This window comes from Lygodium microphyllum, chromosome 22 (genome assembly GCF_053477565.2).
Source record: "Lygodium microphyllum isolate KBCC chromosome 22, Lygodium_microphyllum_v1.1.10, whole genome shotgun sequence".
In the NCBI taxonomy this organism is placed as follows: Eukaryota; Viridiplantae; Streptophyta; class Polypodiopsida; order Schizaeales; family Lygodiaceae; genus Lygodium; species Lygodium microphyllum.
The window spans coordinates 31633553-31654193 of NC_141156.1; positions in this window are offsets into that span (position 1 = coordinate 31633553).

Sequence of the window (20641 nt, forward strand, 5' to 3'; positions counted from 1 at the left end):
AATACATAGGCCACTTACAATCCATTCGTAGTACAAACTTGACATATCTTATGCCAATCATGGGATTTTAGCCCTGATAATTGGTCGTCTTTAGAAAATGCAGACCTGAGAGAACGCATCACACCCGTTGGAGTGCGGATAGACTTGATAATTTGCTTCACAATGCACTCTTCTTTAGTGGAAAAAATCCAAGGAGTGTGAGGTAGCTGGAAGCAACCATCAGCACTCGACTGCGGCCAACTACAGCCAAAGTGCCTCCATCTTGCCTACCTCCTTCAAATCCATTCGTGTCTCTACAGTGTCTCTCTTTCCTGTGATGCGGTTTCATAGTAAGATGTCCACATTCTTGAAAATATGCATGGGAGTCAATAAGTGGTTGATTTGTAAGTGGGTCCAATACGGCAACTCATAGAAAACTGAGAACCGTCGCATTCCATCTGGATGTGACTCAGTGTGGATCATTTTCAGCTCGTACCAGCATTGGGCATTTATACATGCTGGAGGTCATCCAAGAAAATCTTCCCTCAGTTCATGCTCCTTTGGCAAGAAAGCAGTGTGTCCTTGATATAGCATCTTCTTCATGGTTCGTGACCTTTTGGAGTCTAATTGTGGCCCACACAATGAACATGCATGATAACCTGAGGTAACCAGATCTATCCCAACACCTCTATCCAATGAATACAAACTTGAAGGAGCTATGATAGATAAAAACCAATGAGAATGGAAGCCTACTTACTTGAGCACTCCCCGAATCCCGAAAAGTCATGCATGGTCCACATGAGAGTGGCTCGAATATTGGCGGATTGTCGACCATCGCGCTTGCTCATATCTTCCATGGTGACCCCCTCCTCCCACAAGATCTTAAGCTCATTGACTAATGGACGAAAATACACGTCCATATTTTTAACTTTGTAGCAGCTGGGAATGAGCAAGCTAAGGATGATGTGTCATTTCTTTGTAGAAAGCCATGAAGGGATGTTGTAGTTGACAAGGACTACATGCCACACACTGTAAGAAGTTGAGCACAGACCGAATGGGTTCACGCCATCCATAGCAAGACCGAGCTGAAAATTCCTTGGCTCTCGTGCAAAGCCTGGAAAGGTAGAGTTAATGTGGCTCCATGCACGTGAATTTGCTGATATTCGTTGAACTCCATCTGTGGATCTATTCTGCGCATACCACGTTGCCAAGCTCGCCATGTGGACGTACAAAACATGTGATTTATGTAGGGGATAAGCGGAAAGTGTCTAAGAACTTTTTGAGGGATGGTTTGCCCTTGCAAGTCCTACAATATCTGTAGGCACCACACTTTGGACATGTCTCCATAGTCTCGTATTCTCCTCGAAACAATATGCAATCGTTGATACATGCATGGATGCTCTTGTAGTTCATGCCAAGCTTTCGTAAAACATGTCGCGCATCATCACGAGACTCAGGCATGGTATTTGCAAGTGGTAATATATGATACTTCAGTAACCTGAAAGAAAATCATAAAAAACCTTGAAAAAGCACAATTATTTTTTATGATAGTGCCGAAAAGAAATAAACAAAGTGTATGTACAATGTACCTGAACAACTCGATCACACTCGCATCGCTCCACTCATATTTTGCTTGCACACTTAGGAGTGCAAGTAGTGTCTTTAGGTGAGATACTCGACATCCATCATATAATGGTATAGATGCTTCCTCTCTAAGCAGATCAGATGTCTCGACATCTATGGACATCAATGCATCGATCATTGGCTCCATCTCAGGCTCCAAGATTGTAGGAAAGTCTGGACGGCTGCTTGTCTCCTCTGGTATTGACGGTATAGATTGGGTAGTATCTTTCCAGTGGTGGATTGGGTCAGGCACTCCATCCATCGTACGCCCACAAACTCTTTTAATTGGCCACAAAGGGTGCACTCCTCCTTGGGATGAGATGTCACCTCCCTATAATAAATTTGCTGGCCACATCCAATGTTTTTGTATATGATATTCAATTAGTTTGCAAATACAATGCATGATTGATATATACTTTTCTTACCTTTTGCTCAAAATTTAAGATTGCCTGATAAATGATCTCTGATTGAAACTCGTCAAAGCGTCGTACGTGTTCTATAGACAATCGACATTTTCGTCTAATTGCCAGCTTACATTGAAAGCAAGGACATGGGACATGTTGATTAAGAAATACCTCGCGATCTTAAATATCATGGCCTTCATCGTTTTCCATTTGGTCTACGTTATAACAAACAATTTGTTTTTGTTATCATTCTTTTTTTCTTTTTTAAATTGTTTAAGAAGGGATTTCTTCTCTTGTAACTCAACAAAATTAACGTATGTAAAGTCTCCACCCACCTACAGATGGGCCTACAGTATGTAAAGTCTAATATGCTATGCATGGGGAGGAGGGAGTAGCTACCCTATGTCGGAGTATTTCCCGTCCCGTGGTATTGCACCGGACCTCGCCACCTTTTTTCCTTTGTGTGCACCTTTAAAAAAACCTCTCTCTCTCTCTCTCTACTACTACTACTACTACTACTACCACTACTATTACTAGTACTTGCGTTCCTGAGGCATTGAACACACCCTAAACAAAACCTCTCTCTCTCTCACTACTACTACTACTACTACTACTACTACTACTACTACTACTACTACTACTACTACTACTACTACTACTACTACTACTACTACTACTACTACTACTACTACTACTACTACTACTACTACTACTACTACTACTACTACTACTACTACTACTACTACTACTACTACTACTACTACTACTACTACTACTACTACTACTACTACTACTACTATGCGTTTTTTACAAACCGGATTTCTACCACAAAATTTAGCCAAAACCCCTATCAAGAGCCTTACCATATCACTTTGGGTTTACTCTTCAAGCACTAGGTATGCTATATTGTTTCTCGATTATGATAACTCTAGCAAATGGGAGAAATAAGTTCTTAGGAGGGATGTCAATGTAAAAGGTAAAAGGGATGGTTATCTTAGTGAATATAGAAATGGATTACACCTAGGAGTTGAGTGAGCTCATAGATTTTTTCAAAGGACTAGCCTCCAACTACACGTGGGTTCTGCCTGCATCACTAAGATTTGAAATCTATCACCATCATTAGAGGACATCTCACCCTAGTACACAAGTCAATATCCACATCATGGTGTCATTTGGATCTTACACAAAAGCTTACAAGCATGGACCACTTCTGTCATATGCTTATATGTATTTATATATATATATATATATAAGGAACTAAAGTCAAAGTAGCTTTTGAAAGCCGTTTTTAATAATCTCAATCACTCCCAAGGAAAAGAGAATTTCAAGAAAATTCTTGCTTAACCTGATCGGTTTTGACCTGGTCTACAAAGTTGCAGAAAATACTTTTTTCAGATTCTTCACCGATTTGAAGTTACGAAGGCACAAACTGCTGGTTACATGCAATTTTCTTCTCTCTTTCACCACATCAACTTTCCATTCTATCCTTTTTATAAATATATTATAATAATGTGCTTTGGGCATCCATCTCTTGTAATCTAGCTCCATTTCTCTATTTTGTCTACCACCACCCTTGGCTTCTTGCATGATGACCAAGGTGGGGACTTGTTCCATCCAGTATTCTCCATATTTTCAAAGATGCCATACATAATCTAGGATTATGTTAATCAAGAAGATTAACTTAATCTAATCTCTCATGGAGGCTATATAAGGAGCCCATGGAGATGTAAAGGAGGAATGACAATGGAGAGGAGAATGACAAGCATATGAGAGCACTCTAGAATACCCTCATGCTAGTCCATCTCTTTGAGGTAAGCTATGAGTGAGTTCTTTTATTATGTAGCATAATGGCAAGCTTCATCTACCTCTTCTCCTCTTGTCTCCCTCTCTTCTCATCTTCTCATTCCATGAATACATAATGGCAAGCTTCCTCTACCTCTTCTTCTCCTGTCTCTCTCTTCTCTCATCTCTCTCTCTCTCTCTCATATTCTAATATGGTGTCTAATACATGCATACATGTCACACAGACGATCGGACACACGCAAGGCACCCAAAAGTGGGGCTTCAAAGCCCGAGTGGCTAGACGCGGACGACTGGTGCTGACTCAAGGAGGAGGCTACAGATTCCCCAAGACGTTAGAGACAGCAACGCGAGGTGGCGAGGGCACGACTAGAGGCCGGAGTGGTCCATCATCTTAGGAGTGGCGGTCATAGGACATATCTGGAGGACTTTGTAAGTTTTTCTTTTATTTTGCTTGCTTATTTTTTTGCAATATCCTTTGTATTAACAATCGTGTTTCTAACAGTTGTATTTTGTTTTCTTTGCAGCACTCCATTACAAATCACGATATGTAGAGAGGCACAATCTCACTGCATTGATCGACCGATTGTATGGACGCGGCGGCACTGTAAGTCACTCATCTTTCTTGTCTGTAGTTACTATGTTTAATTAGAATGCATTATTGTATGGTGGACTGATGTGTAGTTGTTTCTTTTTTTGCAGAGTCCGTTTGATGCTCCTTTGTGGTAGGACGAGGTTTCGGATGGTGAGGATCTATAGCTCGCCCTTGGATTCCTGGAGCTCACATACCCTTCTTTTTTGGTCACGTGATCTGTGTAGACATTTTCTATGTAGTAGTAGTATCTTGCCATGATTGTACCACTCGCTTTCATTATGCGATCATGTATTTATTTTATGTATCAATGTTATGATTTAAGTACACTTTGCCTTTATTTACATGAGCATTGTATACATTACCGAAACTATTTTGTATGGCCCAAATAAAGCACATAGTGCTATATGTGGTAGGGCAACTTGCTACCCTGCCACAAATTTTTTTCCCTATTATTGTCACTATTAGTGTCGCAAATTTATTGCACGCGTCACTATTAGCGTTACAAAATACGTCGCAAAGCATCGTTAGCAGCGTCTCTATTTGCGTCGATATCAGCGTCACAAATGCAACATTGATATCGACACAAATAGCAACGTTGATAATGACGCTAATATCGACTGTTCTATGGCATCGCCAATAACGACATCTTTTGCGATAATGGGGGCAAATTTCTTTATGAACATTTTCGTCTCTTTTAACGTCGGTATAAGGCCTAAATCTTGTTGTGCCCACCCCCTTTAAGGCAAACCTTTGTTTTCTCAAGGACTCTCTATTTTCCCAAGAAATAGAGCAAATTTGGAAGAAGAAGGTGGAGAATTCTAACCCATTCATGAGCTGGGATAAGACGATTTCTAGTACCATCTTTACAGCTAAATAATTTGGAAGAAGAAATGTTAACTAATGCTCCACTCACTCACTTGTTGTGGCTACTAGTGACTCTATTATTGATTCAATGGGGGCTCAGCATGACAAAAAGATTCTTAGGTGCCTTCAAATTGAGGCTGAAAATTTCTTGCATATCCTAAAGAAGAGAATATTCAAGGCTTGCATGTTCAAGCTTGAAATTAGTTGCTTAAGGTTAGTGACTACCCATCTCCTTTATTCTTCACAGTAAAGTAAAAGAAAATGCAAGACCTAATAGTCCAAGTTGAAGAATCATTATAGATGAAAGGATTATTGCTCAAATCTTTGGCTCTTTTCTTTCCAACATTGTGGCACAAAAATCCGCAGTTGATCCTACGTACCTACAAAAGGTCATGGAGTTTTTCAGTCTTCCTTGCTTTCTCTATAAAGGCAAAGTGTTGGCTCTAAATAGGCCTTTATTGGTGAAGAAATTCATGATGTAGTCTTTCAAATGAAGAAGGATAAGTATCTAGGGAATGATGGATTACTAATTGAGTTCTTTCAATGTTTTTGGAATTGTTGCTACAAACCAAACTTATGCTCCCTTTGGAACAATATTTAGGATGGTGGTAGTAGATAGGGCCATAAGGAATAATGAGTATTATGCTATTCTCAATACATCATATCACTGCATGTAATAAGAACCATAAAATTGTATGATGAGGGGTTGACCACAGAGCCACTTTTAACTGAGTTGCCAAGCCAACTCTTGCGAGTTGTTGCACTAGATAGGCGATTGCTGACACTAACTGCAATAACTCGGTCTAGCCTTCTCTAATATTTACGCAGCTTGTTCGTAGTAGTCCAACTATTCTCATGCAATTGTCAAGGGACTAGGTGCCTAAGTGCTCTCAACTAGGTCTTTTTATTGGCTTCTAAATAATGGGAATGCAACCGAAGGTATCACTTCCAATTCCTTGAGGATAATTATGTGGACTTGATTAGCTTGGATTTGGTGAGAAGCAATACCTCAAATCAATGGTTGAAGGTACTGTACGAGCAATACTTTGAGTTGATGGTTCAAGGAAAAGAATGAATCTCCTTAAGTTAAGCTCAAGATGTTGAGACTTCCAAACAATGCAAAGGATGTCTATCTATTGCAGCTAAGGCGTGCCAAAAGTAAGGCTTCCAAAATTTCAATATCAAAGTAAGGGTGTCCATTGCCTATCTATTTCAATATGAGTCCAAGTTAAAGGCCTTAAATTTTAAATCAAGTTCTTTGTGGATTTTCAAGTTCAAATAGGGTTTCCAATATATTAAGTCCAACTTTCAAGTAATATGTGAATTTATTGATTTTTTAGAGATTTCCTTCCTCAAACAAGCAAGGTAGAAAGCTTATAGGTTATCAGAAGCACTAGGAACCAATTCCATCAAGTCATTACTCATGAAAATATACAAATTACACATAGGTGAGGATATTTTATGGCCGGGTACATGACCTTAATGCCCATCCCATCAAATAATACTAAACAATTAGCATATTAGGACATTGTGTAGTTGAATTTATGTCCAAATGCCCATCATTCATAAAATTCACGTACAACCTATCAAGACAATGTTTATTTGAATTCACAGCCAAGTTCCCATCCATATTAGGAGAAGAGGGAGGGTGTTACAATCAAAATGACACCTCTATGCCAAGTTCATGACACAATGAAAAGTTAATTGTTACATACTTATCAAAAGACACTTGCTTACCGGATTTACGATTGAGTGCCTATTTGATAAGAACCCTTCGGCCCTATGCACACCCATCATGAGGCAGATGTATCATGACATGCATATGTCAAATGCATGACACATGCCAATCCACATGTCCACATATGCACACAAATACATGCACACTAGGTGGCATAAAAGATTTTCCTTGATGCATACATAAAATTCATGACACATGCCAATCAACAAACCTCTCCTACCACACACACTCCACAATGCAAAACTCAAAACTACTTCAAAACACTCTTACATAGAGTCAATTGCCTCTTTCTATTTTGTTTCAAAATTCAAACTAAGTATGATACACACCCTAAGCCCATGTAAACCTTATTGAGTTTCCCGAATTGCTTTGCACCACTTTAATATTATTTATAAGAGCTTGCTAATGATTAAGACATTGCACCTAGAAACTTTATGTCATTGAGTACTTACCGTTATGTCATTGACATGCAACCATTATGTCATTGAGTACTTATCAATGTCATAAAATAGGAAAGGAAGGGAATGCTAAAGACTATCCACTCTATAACCCCATTAATTATATACATTAAGTACACTATCCCCAATGTCTAACACCATACTTTGCATATAATGTCATCTTTACATTTATTTATGGTAACTAGCATGGAAAACATGTAAAAAATTCATTGATATGCGAAGTGAAGGAAAAAAAAGTATGCGAAAGTTTAATTGTATGCCAATTATTGTAGAACATGTGCAAAAAACATTCATCCATAGTGAGAACTTAGAAATAAGTATAAGAAATCATTTATACATTTGAGGATTTCAAAGGCACAAAGCCAACATTGATGATCAATGTCAAAGGCCACTATAACGTTTTAATGCACTGATAAAGGTTTGATCAAGAATAGTCCCCATGGTGCAAGAGCTATCTAAGTTTAAGCTAAAACACAATGTCTAGTGTGCATGCAACTAATGGGATTAAGAAGTGTGAAGTCTTGCTACCTATGGACTACTCAATTGTGACCTCAAGATATTGAGGTCAAGAGTCACTCGAGGGCTACAAGAAAGATATAAAATATCAACAAATACATGAAGAAAATGCAAGCAATTGTGTGATGCAAGTGCAATTAGGTTGCTCGTAAACATTGTACACATTTGCAATCAAATTATGTCAAGAGGATATGTATTGCTTTATGATCTTTGGAGATTTTAATGGACTTAGAGTCTTAATTTGTCAACCTTCTTACCTAAGACAATTCTACATGATCATTTTCCATTTACAATAGATATGAATAGATACTTTGGTTTTAACTAAACCAACCTACTCAAAATCATACAAAGCACTAGGTCAGAAGCAAAACCTACTAATAGATACTTTAGTTCGTTGAATTGTGCCATGCATGAACAAGATTTAGTACCATGCGAGAATTAGTAACCTAGGAATCATGCTAGCAACATAGAGTGCCACACAGCTATTGAGAGACATGCTGATGCCATTGAGCAAGAAAGTAGAGGGGTTTGAGAGAAAAAAAGAGAGAAGGAACATTATGAAAAGGGATATGATGATTAGACTAGTTTTGCTCAATATCGCCTTTCGAAACAAGATAATGTCATGATTATAGTAGTTGTGCTCGATATCATCTCCCACAAGTAGGTAATATGCTGATGATTAGAGTAGCTTTGCTCAGTCTTGCCTTTAACAAGCAAATAGCTTTGAACCTATTCAAAAGCAGCACTTTCAAAGTTTAGATGTGCCAACAAAATGTGGAGTTAGCAAGACATGAAGCTAGAGTCTCCAAATAGCAAAAGTGTGTGTTGAGATAGAGAGACAGAGAGAGGGAGCACATGTGGAGAGAGAAAGAGGGAGGGAGAGGTGACATATGGAGAGAGAGAGAGAGAGAGAGAGAGAGAGAGATTCACAATGATTAATACATTAAGAATAAGATGTCGTGCAATCATGGAGTTGTTGCCAACAACATCCTAGACATCTTTTGATAGATTCAATAGCTACTTTGTTAAATGGAGAGGGCATTAGCAAGAACCTCTTTTGGACCATTCATCATGATGGTGATGGCAATTGTGTCTTGGGTATGTAATTGGCTTAGAAGCTCTAGATGGTGTAGGTGTCCCCATGTCTGACCTTTCTCAAAACCATCCATGCCTAGCAAGCCATTATCAATTATGTGTGCATGCAAAGAAGAGAAGAGTTGATGGAGAGCTTCACCTCCTTGATCCCTCACCCTCACACACTCCCTCCCTCACACTCTCACACTCCCTCTCTCAAGCACACACAAGCAAGTAAGAGGAGAGAAAAAGAAGAGTCTCTTGTTGCCACACACCAAAGAATGAGCTCTCGTTCCCTTTTTGAACTTTATATACATGCCCTAAAATTCCATGGGCACCCATCTCCTTTTTTACATGACCGGCCATTATGGCAAAACCATTTTTCCCATTCCCTTCTACTTGGCCTATTTCTTTAGTTTATGCCCATCTACTCTTTTATAATTTACACAAAAGAGAGCTTGGAGCTCTTTAACACAATTTTGGGGCACCTTTCACTAAAAAATGTGCTTTTGCCTTTAGCTTTATTTTTGAGTCCATCCTTGCGCCTTTGCTTGTTCTCCATCCTAATTCTTCCATTGCCTCCATATTTTACTTATTTTTCTTCCATCTCGAGCTGGGGTTAACATTGCCTCCTCCTACTTTAGTGCTAGTTCCATGGCACCGATGTGGAGTGGTTGGTAGGAGGGGTGGATCTAGCTGAGTGGTTTTTTTGAGTTGGTATTATACAAGCCTGTGTGAGGGTTGGTGCTGGGTGGACCAGCCCTTGAAATTAAAGATGAAGTTGAGGGGGGTCCTTTTTTGCTGCTCGTATTGAGGGGATTTGTTCTTTGAAATTGAATATCGTATTGGATGGATCCCTACGTGGAGAGAGGCTGATGGGTGGATCCATATTTAAAATTGAAGATGGTTTTAGACGAATTTTGGTCCTCCATGGTTGCCTTCTCCTGCACTATTCCAAATGAGCTTCTTCATTCACTTTTTGATTGGTTTGTCTTTGTTCTATTTCACGTGCATGGTGATATCATCGCATAAGATGGCCCCGTTCAGCGGGTGTTGACACTTGCCTTTTTGAGTTGGCAAGTGCTCGATGAGAAAGCACAAACATGTGAGTCGACGTTGATGGGGTCCTAGGGGAATTGGGCTTGGGAAGAACAGATCACTTGGTTAAGGTGGTGGGGGCTGGGAGCGTATTGCATGGATGATGGAGCCTCCGAAGCCAGTGGTTGGGGCCTTTGTTTGTACCTAGAAAGAAAAGAAGGTGCACTACTTGAGGGTGTCTGCTCTGTTGTGTGGTGCATTGTGCTTGTGCTAGTGGAACTGGGAGTTGGGTCAAAACCATAGGCAAGCCTAGATGTCATCTTGAACTTGAGGACCCAATTTTTGCATAAGGGGGGTGCGGTGTGTGTAGCTTAGGGTAACATGTCTAACCTTAGGCGAGTGCTACCTCCCTAGGCATGTCATGCCCTTGATGTGCCCTAAGCATGCGTAGTGGGGGATCAAAAAGGGCTAGGGGGTTAGGCACGGAGCTGGCCAACCAAGGCCACAGGACGCACCTAACTTGAGAACCTCTAGATGCAAGGACTGTGGCCTATGTGGGATAGACTGCTGTTCATTGTGATTTCCTCACTTTTCATCTTTGCTTTCTTGTTCTTTGTTACTTTCTTTCTCTTTCTCATTCTTTTTCTTTTCTATTATATTTCTCTCTCTCTTTCTTTTCCCTTTTTTTTTTGGATTACATAGGCAAGACGAGAGCTAAGCTTCATCGTCCGAATGGGGTGGAGAAGGGGGCTAAGAGACTTATTTAGAAATTGTCGACTCTGCAAGTACCCCTTGAGGTTCAGGTGGACTTACAAAGTGGTGGTAGAGAGAAATGGATGATTACAACACGCAAAGTGATTATCATTCATATCTTCTAGAAGGGATAAACAAAAGGAGGGGAGAAAAGTGGTATGCATTATTAGTTGAGCCATGGTGCAACTGTCTATGTTATTGGGATCAAAGAAAAGGGGTGGAAGGTTATGTTCTTGTCGGGCGGGGTTTTGCCTAAGTAGGATCCTAAGTAGCCGAAGGTAATTACATGTAGTAATAAATGCAGGGTCAGAGCACAAGGAGAATTCATCTACAAAACAAACTATGGAGTCACCCTGATTCTCTGGGGTGAAGCTAAGGGCCTCCTCTGGCGATGTGGTACAATTTTGTGTTTCAGATCACAGGGAAGTCATACCGTCCATGGATGTTGGGGTCAAAATCCACCCCCATTCTTCGAGGGTATGGCATGAATATCGGGTTGTTACACTCGAATGGGAGGGTGTTGTAGAATGCCACCCAAGTGTCCATATTTATGTCAAAGAGGTGTCTTCTCCATGTAGGTTGGGACTTGCAGGTCGATACTGATCTTGGGACCTCAAAAATTTTGTCCTGCCAAAATTCTGCATCCTCTGTGCCCCAGAGGGTGGGGTTCTGCTCTCTCTCTATTAGCCATTTTTACCTGAGCCTGCTTCCGATGTTGATTACCACTTCCACCACCTTGATCGGTAAAACTCTATGCAAGCTAGCAAGGAATTGGAAGTTCAAGTCAAAGGTGTTTTTGGAGGTCTCCTGTTGTTCCCAGATCACCAAATCAGCATGGAAGCTTTCTGGGACAGTATCCTAGCTTGGTGGAATAGGCATGGGTGGCACTTGTATTGGTTTGGCATTCAACCTTCTCCTTGCTTCCTCCACCATCCATTTTCTTTTTTCATTGAGTGCATCTCTTCTTTATTCGGAGGTGTCCACCTATTGTTGGTTGTTTGGATGTGGTGGGGAGGGAGGTTGTGGGACTAATTCCTCCTCGTGAGGTCCCATCTCAAAGTTCAATCCAGCCTCTTTCTCTTGTCAAGCTTCTTGTTGTGCCCCTTCGGTGAACCCTAATGCATCCACCTCTTGTGGGGTCACGCCTACTTGCAACATATACTTTCTTTGTTCTTTGGAGCTTAGGTGGACTCCCACTAGTTGCACTGGCATCTGCAAGCCTGCCTTCAGGGCCATGCGTGCAATCACAAGCTTCTTCTTAATTGTCTCAATGGCCTCCCTTTCCTTTGTTTGAGTGAAATCGAGTAGCCTATTGAGGAAGACACGTTGTTGGGCCTCAAAACTCATGTGGATGGCTGTTGCTCTGGTTTCTACCAATATTTTGTCTTTCTCCACCTGAGCTAGGCAATGCGCCAAGGTTTTAACTCTTCTTTTGTTCTAATTGGCCCATTCTTCTGCTCTCCTCTTCATGTCCTCAAGGCTTTTCCCCTGCCTCTGAGCTAGCATTGCCACCCTCCGTTCTTGATCTTCCATTTCTCCTCTTAGCTTTTGTCTCTCTTCCTATGCCAAGGCTACCTCTTGTGTCAAATTTTCCACCTCTCTTTCATACCTATGTGCTCTTTTCTCCCTCAATGCCTCCAGTTCTTCTGTGGATTTAGTGATCTTTTCCATTTTTTCTTGCAGATCTTCATAGGGCCCCACAATCTCTTCATTGTGTCTTCGCAAGCACCATATGGCCTCGGTTTCTTCATCCAGTCTTGCCTGCCATTCACCTTCTGTCTCCTCTTTAGCTTGTAGCTACTCCTTCAGCTCATTAACTTCCCTTTGGGCCATGGCTATTTGGCATGTTTTCTCCAACTGGGATGTAGCCATGGCCTCTTTTTTGGCTTCTAGCTCTACTACTGCAATTTTTTTCTCCTCGTTGGCTTTCTCTAGTTGAGAGAGAAGCTCCTTGACATATTCATCGTACTTTGTAGGTGGCCTCTCTCGCGGGGACGGAGGTTGTGGAGGTTGCCACCTTTTGCCTCTTTGGGTCTTGTCTAGACTCGGTTCCTGCCAAAGGAGTCCCTTCTCCTACTCCTTGGCTTATTTCTTTATTCACGAAGTATTGGACCCAAGACATTAGGTTATTGGCATCCACTTGGGTCGTAGAACTAGGTGTGGATATAGCGATGGTGGTGGCGGGCACCAGGAGAGTAGGAACTGGGGTGACTGGGGCCTTGCCCTTGCCTTCTTGCACTGCAAATGACACGAGTTCCAGCACGTGGTTACTTGAGCTCGGTCCTTCATCCCTAAGCGGGTTTGTGGGTTGCTCCGACTCATCCTACCTGGACTACTGCTCAATGGATCTGTGCATCACAAGGGCTATGTCTTCCTCCTCCTTTCTTCTCAACTCCTCCTCCTCCTCTTCTTGCTTTCTCTTTCATTCCTCCTTGGCCTTTTTGGACTCCGTGCGAGCCTTTTGCAAGTCTGTTTTCTCTTTTTTTCTCCTCTCCTCTTCTTGCTTTTCCTATGCAATTTTCTTCTTCCTCTTCTTAGCCCCTCCTCAGCTAGACTGCTCCTCTTGTTCCCTGTCTTTTGCTTCCTCACTCAACGTCCTTCTGCAGTTGGACCTTGCCTCTCGTTCCTGGTGAGGCGGCAAACTACTTGGTGTCTCATCCACTCCTTCTCCTCCTTCTTGCCCTTGCCCCAAGGCTTCTCTGATGATGGAGATAAGGATCCCACTGAATCCAATGGTTGAGGCCTTTGAAGATGAAGCTTTCATTTTAGCCTTTGTGGCAGGGGGCTCTCCTCTGGCGGGCTGTCCTCGTATTGCCAAAGCCTTTGCCGAGGTCTCGATGGTCTTCCTAAAAAAACCATGGAGATTCACCTCATCCAATGACTGTGCTGCAATGCTCTCTAACAAGTGTACATTAATGCGGCTCATGATTGTGTTGTATCTCTGATTAGAGAACAACGCGTGCACCATCTTGGCTTGGAGTTGGATTTCAGGATCTGGAATATCCACCAAGTTGATGCCGTTGTTGGTGTGGACCTTCACCTCTTCCATTCCTAGCAAAGTGTATAGGTCACTCTCAGGCTTCCTCTCTACTTTGTTTGCCAAGCCCAATGCTCTTTCTACTAGCTCTCGGGTCAATTCAATCTACATTTGACGAGTTTCCTCCCCCTCTCGCATGGTCATGGTGCCACAGTTCTTGTGAAAAGTGCGCAAGAACTCAGTGGATGTAGTCTACCCCTTGGCTTACTACTTCCATGTATTTCTACAGGTTGCATTGCTCAATGATCTGCCTCACAACCTGTTCTTTGATGGACATATCTTCTAGGTTGAAGGCATATTGAAACTTAAATTGGTTAAAGGCCCACGTTTCCACCGAAAGGATGTATTTTGCCTGCTCTTCTTCTAAAAAAGGCAATTGCCAACCTTTTCTTGAAGCCATATTCACCATTAGTGTTTTTCAGAATAATTACAAGCAAAAGGGAACGACTGCATGCTGAATTGAAATGCTTGAGTGCAAAAGTAGACTTTTCTCCAAGTAGTCTATTCATCTCAAATTTTATTGTCATTTTCCTCAATCATAAGTTGTTTCATCCTACCTTTGAGGTTTCCAATGTGTGCTTTTCCTTTATTGTTTTCCTTATGTGTTTGGTTTGATTCACCTTACCCCCTCCCCCTTTCTGAAATGAGGAGAATCCTTCCTAGGATTAAAGGGGTAGATGATGGAGGGCCTTTAGCACATAATCTGAGTGTTTTACTTTCGCATGAGCCAAGCATAGAAATTTAGATTATATTCTAAATTATCATAACTATCCATGTCGAAAGGGCCGATGCCTACATGCGTAATGCAAGTGAGGACATCAAGCAAGAAGTCATCTGAGGCCACTCTACTAGCAATGTGTAGCTCCTCCTCAGTGAAGAGGTGATCTAAATAGGGATGTCCCCTAACGTGTTCTTCTAGAGGTCGATTACAGATGGTAGCCAACACCCTATAAGAAGTTGGAGCTACACAGGTTAGGTCATATTCCAATGCCTTGATTGCATGTTGTTGCTCAGCATTGGTCATTATTTGGCATCCCTCTAGCTCCCATTGCAATTGAAGAGTGTACCATTTTTGCAAGAAAGAGGAGTCATTGTCAACAAGCTAATTCAACTTCTTGATTTCCTAGTCTGTGGCTATGATTGTGTTCTTGTTATATGATGTAATGAGACACCATTTGATTGCCTATTTTGCGGATATCTCAGTTGCAATTAACTCCTTAGTTGCTTTGGAAGCCTTAACAAATACAAATTTTGACTCCTCCCAAGAGCAAGGGAGTGTACACACTTTCGTTACTATAGGCTCTTCCAACAAAACCTAAGTCTAGTTGATCGTAGCTTTTGGCAAGTGTCATGAAAGTAGCGTCCAAGCATCTAAGGCAAGCAACCAAGTCATCCCCCATATTTTTAGCTAAGTCCATGGCCAAGGTTAGAATTGATCGTTGCTTATAAGAGGGTCTAAGGCTAGCAAATAGGTGGTTGAGGTTTGACAGAACTAGAGAGTTCAACAGCTAATGGTTTTTGCTTGGTTTGCTCATTAGGCTACTTATTTGATGTGTTTGGTTGTTGTTGTGGGTGTCACACTACCAGGTGCTTCTGAGATCTGAGGGGTACTAGTGGGGCTAGATTTGGGCAGGTTGTTAGTAAAGGCTGCGGTTTTGGACGATAGATTGGTTTAGTCCTATTGATTTAGGCTTTGCAGGTTCTATGGACTTAGTGGCCTGATTCTCTTGTGGCCTGAGTGCCAGACTTGCTGGGATGGTTCGTGTGGTCAAGTTTGAGGGTGGCTTTTGAGGAATGCCTATGGCCATCTTGGCTTTAGGTACCCAGACACAAGTGTTACCCTTGTAGTAACCTTGCACTTGCAATAAGGTCTTGGGGATCCATTTGACCGTTCATCGATATCGATAACTTCTGCCATGCCTCCTAGGTTTTGAGTGTGGGTCCTTAGCTTTATGAGGGTGTCAGTGTTTGCTCCTAAGTGGCGGTCCTTGATGTTGAGGTATCCACTTGAACTGGGGTTCATGGACTTTGATGTTGGGTTCTGCGGGTTCCTATCATTGAGGCTTGGCAGGTTGTGACAAGTCACGACCCCCTCCCTAGACTTGACAGTGGGTTTCTTTACTGATGGCTTAGCGGACTTGGAAGGAGCCACGCAGTCCATATGCTGAAAGGTATAACTATGCGGGAGTTGCCCAATGCTGTGACTCGTTATCAACATTACAATGTGCTTGCTTCTTAAAGGTTCCGTCCTAACAGAGTGACTCCATGCCTGCATCTTTAGTGTTGGGCAACACATAGAAAATCATTAGCATGCTTTCAATCTCGATAGAAATTGCAGCCTTGCACTTTCCCAAGAGTGCATATGATCGGCCCCTATACGCTTAGCATTAGTGGGATGTAGCTGCAGTTTTCCAATTTAGGTCCAATGAACATGAGTCAAGACATTAAAGTCAGCTCCCTCATCGATCAATGCATTGATGGTACATGTGTGCTTGGCAGTGATTGTTATGCTTAGGTAAGCTGGTTCTACAACTTCCTCATCCTAATCGTCCATCTCAGTGATAGTGTCTACTCATACTTTGATAGGGGATGCTAGTATTGGGGGCTCATGCAATGGGTACATGGGAGGGAAGTACTTCTTTATATGGATGCCATTGATGAAGCCTATGCCCTCACCTTCTAGGGTTTCGAGTTCTACGTTGCTAGTTTGGTTGATGGTTTGAACTCTAAAAGGACCTAGCCCCCAAAATTTCATTTTCTGTTTATGTCCCTTGATTAAGTACATCAGTACTAAGTCACCTTGTTCAAAGCCTAGTTGCTTGACATACTTCAGTACTAAGTCACCTCATTCAAAGTCTAGCTACTTGACATACTTGTCAAACCAGATTTTGCATCTTGCCTTCTTGCATATTAGTGCATGGGTGGCTAGAAGCTGAGTTTCCAATAAGCATTCGAGCTCAACCATGCATTCCGTCCATGCCTCCTTTCCATCCCATCTCTCTTGAAGGACTATCTCAGGCTAAGGATGAAGGACTCTAAGGGTAGAATTACCTTAGTTCCATAGGTCAACCTAAAGGAATTCTGACCCACATCCATTTAATAAGCCGTATGGTAGGTCTGCAAGGCCGCCATCAACTTGTTATCCTAGTCACTATGCGAAGCAGAGACTACCTTGGTCAGGAGTTCACCAAGATTTTATTTGTGGATTCAGCTTGACCTGTGGATAAGAGATGAGCTATCACTTTTGATGAAGTGTGTGCCTTGGTCTTGCTAACAAGTTCGATAGGGTAGCCAAATTGTGAGATCACTTGCTCCCATAAGAACTTGGTAGTAGTTCTAGCATCATTTTTTCTCATAGCTCATGCTTCTGTCCATTTTGTTAGATAGTCGGTGATGGCGACAATGATGTATTTAGCTTGTGAATATTGTACCATGGGACTAATGGGTCCGATGAAGTCAATCCCCTATTTCTCAAATGGTTGTCGTGCAATGATTGGGATCAGCTCCATGTGATCCTTACGAATAGGGACCTTAGTTTGTTGGCACTCATCACAATGCTTCACAAATCATGCTGCATCTCGTAAAAGAGTAGGCTAGCACAACTGGAACTGTAGCACCTTGTAGGCTATCATGTCTTTGCTGAAGCGTCCTCCTATGATTTCTCCATGTGCCTCCATGAGTACGCCATGCATCTCATGCTCACACACTCATCTATGCAACAACCCGTCTTGCCCCAACCTATAAAGTTAGCATGCTATGAACTGATAGGTTTGGATCTTCAAGATGGGTTACCTAAGTTAGGCATTTTCTATTGGTCGTTTAGGTAGTCCGTGCTCAAGCACTTGGACTATGTCATTTGCCCAATACGGCGTCATGTCGGCTCTAAACAAATCTCTTTCATTGGATAAGTAGAATAGATATGCATCTAGCAGTTCGTCTACAATGCCTTTGTCCAACAGCTTCTCTTGTGGGGATGCGAGACATATGGTCAGCCATGTAGTGTTGCTTCCCTTTACGTACCACCACAGAGAAGTCAAATTCTAAAAGCAGAAGTAGCCATCGAGTGATGCATCCCATGGCACAAGGTTTATTAACAAGATATAACAAGGCCTGATGGTTAACAAAGAAGGTAAAAGGCGTAGCCAAAAGATAATGCCAAAATTTATTTATAGCAAATACCATGGCCAAGTCCTCTCTCTCTGTTGTTGAGTAATTTATTTTGGTCTCAGTGAGTTGTTTGCTAGCAAAGCTCAGTGGGTAATCTAGGTTGTCTTCACTAGGTTGGCACAACACAGCTCCTACGACAAATTTTGAGGCGTCAATGTGCACATGGAATGTGAGTGTTTAGTTTGGGGCTCGTAGAATTGGTGCCATCGTCATAGCCTTTTTCAATTCTTCATACATGCATTGGCATTCCTCGGTCCATTTGAATATGATCAATAGTGTGTATAGTAGTCTAGCAATCAATGCATAGTTTTACACAAACTATCGATAATACCTTGTATAGCCTAGGAAGCACTAAATGCCCTTGTAATTAGTTGGGGGTGGAAGATCGACATTGGCCCTGACCTTCGAGAAGTCTATTGGCAATGCCGTTCTTTGACATCACGTGCCCTAAGATGCATCCGTGCTTTACCCAAAACTGGCACTGCAAGGGGTTGAGTGAGAGATGATATAGTCGACATCGTTCAAAGACTGCTCAGAGTTTGTCTAAGCGTTCCCTCCAAGTAGAGTGAACAAACAAGTCATCCACAAAGACCTCTAACTCCTTCCTAAGCAAATCTTTGAATATTGTGCACATCAATTGTTGGAAGGTGGCTGGCGTATTAGTCAACCCAAAAGGCATGACTATGTAGGCAAATATGCCCCATTTAGTGATTGCAGTCTTATGCCTATCATTAGGATGCACTTGCACCTGATCGTATCTAGAGAAGCCGTCCAAAAAACTGTAGGCCTCTTTGCTAGCCACTCTCTCGAGTATGTGCTCAGTGTACGCCAATGGGTAGTTCTCTCTCTTTATAGCCACATTTACCTTCTTATAATTGGCACACACTAATCTTTCCATTCTTCTTCAATACGATGACTATGGGTGAAACCTAGTCTGTGTGCTCAATTTCATAGATGAATCTTGCTCTCATTATCTTGTCAATTTCTTTCTTGATGGTGTGGTCATTCTTTGGATTCATGGGATATGATCGTTGCTTGACCGGTGTTGCGTTTGGTGTCATGGGTATGTTGTGAGTCACTACACTCGGGTCTACCCCTTTGAGCTCCTCTCGGGACCAAGCAAAGATGTCTATATACTCTCGTAAGAGAGCAGTGAGACTTGCTTCCTCTTCCTTAGTCAAGTCACTGGCTATAAAGTCAGGTCAGGGTGTCTCCCCTTCTTTGGCTAAATTGACCTCCTTGACCTTGGTGAGTCCTTCGATTGGTTCACTTGCTTGCCCCTATCATTTGGCTCCCAACAAGAGCACTACCCTATCTCCTTTTTTGAATTTTGTGAATCACTTTGGTAGGTCTTGCGGTTTCCGTTGCTCTTCTGCCTGCGAGTCCTTAGGTAGCTTCCATCGTTCCTCCCTTAACCATCGGCACCTTAAGTGGATGGGTATGTCTCCCTTGGTGCATCTAGTCTTGGGAGGTATAGGATCTCAGAATCACTCTCTGAACTAAATTTTGACTTAGAATCAAACTCCCCATCTTCGTTAGAAGAGGGAGTCTCTCTTGGTGGTCGTAGCTTGGAAAGTGAGTCCGTTCTTAGCAATGGCATGTCACTTGGTTGGGTTAGGCATGCTTGCTCATAGTCCATTGTGCTTATGTGCTCCAAATAGGTTAGGTCATAGTCCATGTGCATGACTCCTCTCCCTTCTCTCAAGGCGTTCTGCTTGCATAGTCTGGAGTCAACTTGTATTTGTTTGATTACACATCCCCCAGTGTCATATTCTATAGTGTCTATTTCCCCTTCACTCTCATTGCTGAAGGAAGGGCAATCTTCATATTTGTCGTCAGAGCTATTTTTGTCAGACTACTCATCAATCTCCAGGTTCTGGTACATCTCTTCTTGTTTGTCAGGGACTAAAGTCCAATTGTATCTCAAGTTTAAATTGTGCACCTTAGACCATCGCCATTCAGGCTCATCCAAGAGGTCTAGGAGTGGCTTGAGATTCGCTAGTGGATTGCCAGCCAACTTGTCAGTTAGATATCCTAGGATCTCCAAGAGCTCTTGTCTATTGTTTGGGACTTGGAATGTAATAGGGTTCGGTCTTCCACGTAGGCTTTAAGCCATCATGTAGACTGGTACTGAGGGTGTATCCTTGGGCTTGCTAATTGTCTTGATGGATTGTTCGTACTCCTCATTGTCCGAGAATGATAGGTTGATGGTAGCAAGAATATGCATTCAGTCTTGCTTGTCCTCAGGGCACATGATATTGTTAAGGCCCCATAGGATTTCCTAATCTGATCGTCACCCTTTAGCATGGTGGAGATGGCATCTAGGTCAACCAGTGTAGTCTTCCACGTATCCACCTCTACTCTTATAGCGTCCATTTGATTGCCTAAGAAGAACAAACTGTTGCACTAGTCTTTTACGACTCTTGGATTGCACATCCAAGGTTGGCCTAGCAGGATGTCGTAGTCCACTCCCTTTATGACTATAAAGTCAACAGAGAATTGGACTCCTGCGATCTTCACTAGCCAATTTTTTAACACGCCGAATGGTTTTACCTTCATTTTGTTGGCCAGCGTGATGTTAAACCTAGTAGTTTA